The sequence below is a fragment of the Venturia canescens genome, chromosome 10 (assembly GCF_019457755.1).
Source record: "Venturia canescens isolate UGA chromosome 10, ASM1945775v1, whole genome shotgun sequence".
Lineage (NCBI taxonomy): Eukaryota > Metazoa > Arthropoda > Insecta > Hymenoptera > Ichneumonidae > Venturia > Venturia canescens.
Genome location: NC_057430.1, coordinates 683,386 through 689,272, shown reverse-complemented (window position 1 = coordinate 689,272; position 5,887 = coordinate 683,386).

Genomic DNA, 5,887 nt, shown 5'->3' with positions numbered 1-5,887 from the left:
TAATTAGTAAAGCTGAAGACTTTTGGGATGAATTTTTGAGATTATATGTTACGGTTGGAGTAAAAAATTTAAATGATGGGCACACATGCTGCGACACAAACATATGAAAGTTTGCAGGTATTCGCTCCATACCGCAGTATTGGCACACATGCTGAGCCACAAAAATATGAAAGTTTGAAGGTTTTCGCTCCATACCACAGTAATACATTTTCAATACTATTTAAAAAGAAACACCTTAAAACTTGCTGAACCAAGTTCCATTACATATTACCATAATCAAAGATAAGGGGTGATCCGTAGCATATATATTTATCCACAGAAATTTCAGCGTTCGCAGGTATCTGCTGCGGTTCAATGTATCTGCGCAATGAGCTTCGAAGACAGCAATTTCAAATCTATCGATAAATGTGCAACTGAAGACTTTTATAATCAATTTTTTACTTCACTAGCAACAACGCGGGCGCTACGCGCCCGCTTTAATTATTACTGTTGATATCTGAAAGAAAATTATTTATTTTATTAAAAATATATTAAACTATAAATATTAAAAAAATTTTTGAAATATTAAAATATTTTATGGACGTAACAAATTGTTTTGTCATTTGAACAGAGTTTCGTTTCAGGTTTTTGATTAAAACAACAAAATATTTTAATATGGCAACAATTTCCGTTTCCAGTACTGTAAAAAAATATTATTAAAATGATGATTTGCAACATTGAATAGGTTGTCATTAAATATATTATTTAATTATTTACAGTATCGTATAATTCTGTGTATACAAAATTTTTTACATTCCTATCATGTCTCTGATTACCTAAGTATATTTTAAGTGAACTCCAAGAACGTACTCGTGAAAACGCGACGTATAATTGACCATGGTTAAAAACATTTTTTCTTAAATCAATCCCAATTCTATCAAATGTTTGACCCTGCAATTTGTTTATTGTCATTGCAAATGCTAATTTGATTGGAAATTGTCTTCTTTTAAATGCAAATGGGTAAACATCTTCACAGTAGAGTGTTACACGATTCAGAAATACGATTTGACCTGCTTTATCACCGGTTAAAATTTGACAATGCAATAAATGATTACCTAATTCTAAAATCTGAAGCCTTGTACCATTACATAATCCTTCATTAATACTTAGATTTCGGATCAACATTACGATACAATTCGATCTCAAGCGTAGTTGATGTGGTGGTAAATTTGTTGGATTTAAGGTGTTTAAATACTCTGGCGATAAAGCTTCGTTAATGTCACCATTATCACAGTTTTCAATACTGTCTACACTTGTGTATATTCGTTCTAATGTACAATCAAAAAGCTGAACAATACGTTTATTTATTTCTTCGACATCAATATTTCTCGCCGACAGTATTGCAGTTTTTGCTATTTGTTCATATTGCTTCTCTCTAACCAAGTTTCCATAGATATCTTCAACGATATCAGAGTCTGCAGGTACCATGCATATTTCTGGAATCATCACGTTATTATTTTCATCATTCAATTTTCCATCACCAATGTCAAGTACAAATTTTGCGAATTCTGTTTCTTCTGCTAAGGTCCGCATATTCTGTGTCAATGTAAATTTGTAAAAAAATTTCCATAATGTACTGAATTTAATAGATAAATTTACCATTTCACTTCTAGTCGCTTGTATTTTGATCGGGAGTAATTGTCTGAAATCCCCACCAAGAATAATTATTTTTCCTCCAAATAATACATTGGTATTCATTATATCGCGAAGAGTTCGATCAATTAATTCTAATGCATACTTTGGAGCCATGGGTGCCTCATCCCAAATGAAAATATCAATTTTCTTAATGTATTCACTTTCCTTTGATTGAGCTTTAATGTTTGATGTAGAATTATCAAAAAGTGGTACAGGCATTCCAAAGGTTTTATGTACAGTTTTCCCCTGTGGCAGTAAGGTTGCGGCTATGCCAGTAAACGCCATAGTGCACACGCGTTTGCCTTTACTTTTCAGCAAATGACAAATCGTTGTGTAAATAAATGTTTTGCCTGACCCACCCGGACCATCGATGTAAAAACAATTGTGGCAATTTTTTGATCTATTATCATTCATTACAGCGTTAATAATAATATCTACAATTTCTTTTTGTTTATTATTTAAACTCGCATATTGCTGTTCACCTATTTCTTGATGCTGTTGCGGAAGTATATCATCGTCATCAGTTTCTATTTCTGAAATTTGTTGCATGCTCGGAAACATATCAAGGCTTGAACCTTCAGTCATGAGCATTGTATTTATCTGTATGTATGCTTTTTTGTTGGCTTCAAGTACTCCAAAGTTCCTTGCAAAATCCTGAGACAATCCATCTTTAAATTCTTCCCAGAGATCTTCTGGATGAGCTGGTTGGCAATGGATCAGAATGCGTACAAATAATCTACGCAACTGTATTGGCATCATCCATATCTCTGCTTCATGCATTGCTCTTTTCCATTCATCATCATCATCGATGAGACCTAGTGCTAAACATGTAGCTACATAAGTGTCATGAACTACTCCATTAACTGTTTTGAGTTCATCAAAACTTGTTGCGCCTTTAATATTTAGTAACAATAATCGAAGATGAAATAACTCCGTTTGCGTTGGACTAACTGAATATATTCGCCCAATAACGTTGAATTGAGCTTGACGTGATACCCAATGGTAAATATTAGTATCTTTGTCTTTTTTAAAGACATAATGAGATGGAATTTCACTGTACATGTATTGTTTTGCTTGTTCATCTCGGGCATTTAATGAAAAATAGTCCATCAACATAGTCTGTTTTTCTAACGCGATTCTAATCGCATCGTCATTATCAAGTTCATCATGGATTGTAACATTCTGTTGATTTTGTAAATGAATTGGTAAACGCATTATTGAATGACTTTTATCATGCAGTGGTTTACTTAAGATTCTCCAGCAAGCTTCCACAGGGCCAACATATCGTGTTTCGATGTAATCACGAATTTCATCGTGTTCAATAGGTTGATCGTCTGCAGATTCACTAACAATAATTGCGGCTGCATCATGTCCCTTATATATGTATTTATATAAATATTTCACAGATTTTATGCTCGACACAATCTCAACATTTATGTGACAATTTAGTAATTCTAATAAAACTGGATTGTGAGGTACGACATTAGAATTATCAACGACGTACCCATCATGACGTGAATATTTTGTGCCAGTTTCTCTACGACGGTAATAAGGATAACCATTTTCATCCAATGTTGTTTCTTCTTTAAAATGTTTGGGGTAATTTTTTGAACACTTATCGTTAACTAAACACCAACTACCACATGGACCGTGAATCATATGTTTCATTACTATGTTATGCAAACTAATATTTTCTGTTTGATCTGGGATTTCAGCTGATATATACTTATTGACAACTTCTGCAGTCGTTATTTTAAAATTATGCTTTAACGTAACTAATAAATGCATGTGTGGCAATCCACGTTTTTGAAATTCAATAACGTATACATAAGCTGCAGGAACTCCAAAAAAATTTTTTTTCACTATCAAGTCAACCAAATAATCTTTTTTTATATTAAAAACACGCGCAACAATATCTGGTCTATCTGAGGGACATTGTCCAGCTAAAAGATTTTCTTGAATTTCACGCCATTTCGGATTACACGTCATGGTTATGAAAAGATCAGGCTTACCATATTTGCGAACAATTGCCATAGCATCTTGATATAACTGTAACATATTTCGGGGTGATCCTGTAAATGTAGATGGAAGAATCACGATTTTACCAACTTGATTGCCCATTGTGTCAGCTTTTTTCTGTAAATGATCAATTAGTCCTTGGTATGATTCAGCACGTAAGCGTGTTTGGTTATTTTTGCAATATTGAATTCTATCCTTTTCTATTTTAACATAACTGTCAACAATCCATTGTTGAAATAACCGACGTCCCAATAAAAATATATTGAAATCATCTCTGATAGCCATTCTGAATTTAATATACGCTGCACGTGTCACTCGACGCTTTCTTTTAATGCAAGGGATCTCGCTATGCCAACCTCTGGTACCATATGGATAAAATAATGGATAAATCCATGGTTCGACATTGGGATCCATTGTGCTAACAAATTGCAAAGTTTTCGTATTGATATTACGTATTGTGACGTAAGACTCTGGAATCTCTCCATCTGCAGTTGTGGAGAACACTGCAGCTACTTCATTTGTTCGTTGGAAATTATATCGATTTCGATCTAATCCTGGTTTCAACGTGAATAATAGACTTATTTCAGGTTCATTGTCACTATTCAACGATCGCTGTTGATTTTGAAGTTCTTCATTCATCATTTGATACGATTGAGCAAATACATTATTTTCACGGAAAAATGTATCGAGAGCTTTCATTATTTCTGGTTTCAATTCTGAATTCTCTTCACTACGAAATTGAATAGCTTCGTTTTGATCTACAATGAAGAGTTGACCGTAAGTCGGGTTCTCGTTTGCATTAGGATATAATGAGGTATTTATTTGATAATAAATTTGCCCATGGATCTTGAAACAATAAGGTCCTGATCGTCTGTTATTAAAATTTACTAAATTAGCATTAAATGATGCGAATGAAAACGAATTATTGTAACATCGAATACGTTGGAAAAAGTGTTTACTTTCTTCATGAGTACCATTAAATAATTTTTTTAAAAATGTCGGAGGATTTGGGAGAGTTTCAGTTGACACTTCTCCATGACTACAACAATCATTGAAAGAGAGTTTATTAGCAACTCTTTCTTGTGCGAAATGTTTAGCTTTGCAATTTGAGCATAGTACGTTCATTACTCCAATATAATGCTCACTGATATTCCTCCCTTCTGCAGGATCATATTGTAGTTCAGATCCTTGATTTTGGTGAGTAGATCGTTGACATCTTATATCACAATCAATATTAATCGTGTATGTGGATGGCAATTCGATTATGCGAGGTCTCAATCTAGGTTCTCTAGTAGTGGCACTTGTGGATGCATGTGACGTATTTCCATCTAAAGCTGTGGTGTTGCTTCGATGTACCACATTACGTGCTTCTGCACGTCGACGTCGCTGGTTATCATTTCTTTTTTCCTTTCTTAATTGTTGGAATTCTTCTTCTTCTGCAACTGTTCTTTGGATTCGACGTTTTGGCATTTTTTGAATTCAAATAAATAAAATATTCGGTATATCAATGACTTGCAATATTGCAATATCACAATTAAAATGTTATGTTCTACAATATTGATTAATGTTCTACAATAATTTAAAACTTATATCATTTAATTTCGATGTTATTACGGTCTGGGTCTTGTGATCTTTCTTAACTTTTCTCTTTCTATAGAATCTCGGTTTCAATCGGGTAGGAAATCTTTATTTTTCGTTTGTAATTGTCTTTTATCTATGTCATTTATCATTCATCTAGGTCATTGATTTGTTAGACGAAGAAGTTTGACGAAGAGTAACCTATCGTTTCACGAAAAACTTACGTATTTTCATTACTGCTTAACCGGTTTGGTCCAGCTTCGATTAGACATTTTATATTTCGATGATTTTGGTTTTTATATTAATTCGATAAACCGCTTCTTGTGTTCTCACTTCCTTATCACAGAATATTCACTTCGAAATAACGTCGAATAAACGATCACACTATTCACTCAGTGCATTGGTTATGACAAATAATCTGAAGTTGAACTGACATGTTACTGGAAGATGAATATCGAGAATAGCTCACAATCGTCGTCCGAGCCTCGTTGTAGTAGTCATCGTCGTCGAAATCATTTTCTTCGTCGTAGTTGTCACTCTCGTTGTCATCATCCTAATCGTCGTCGTCCTTATCGTCATCGTCGTCGTTGTCGTCGATGTTTTCGTACTTGTCATT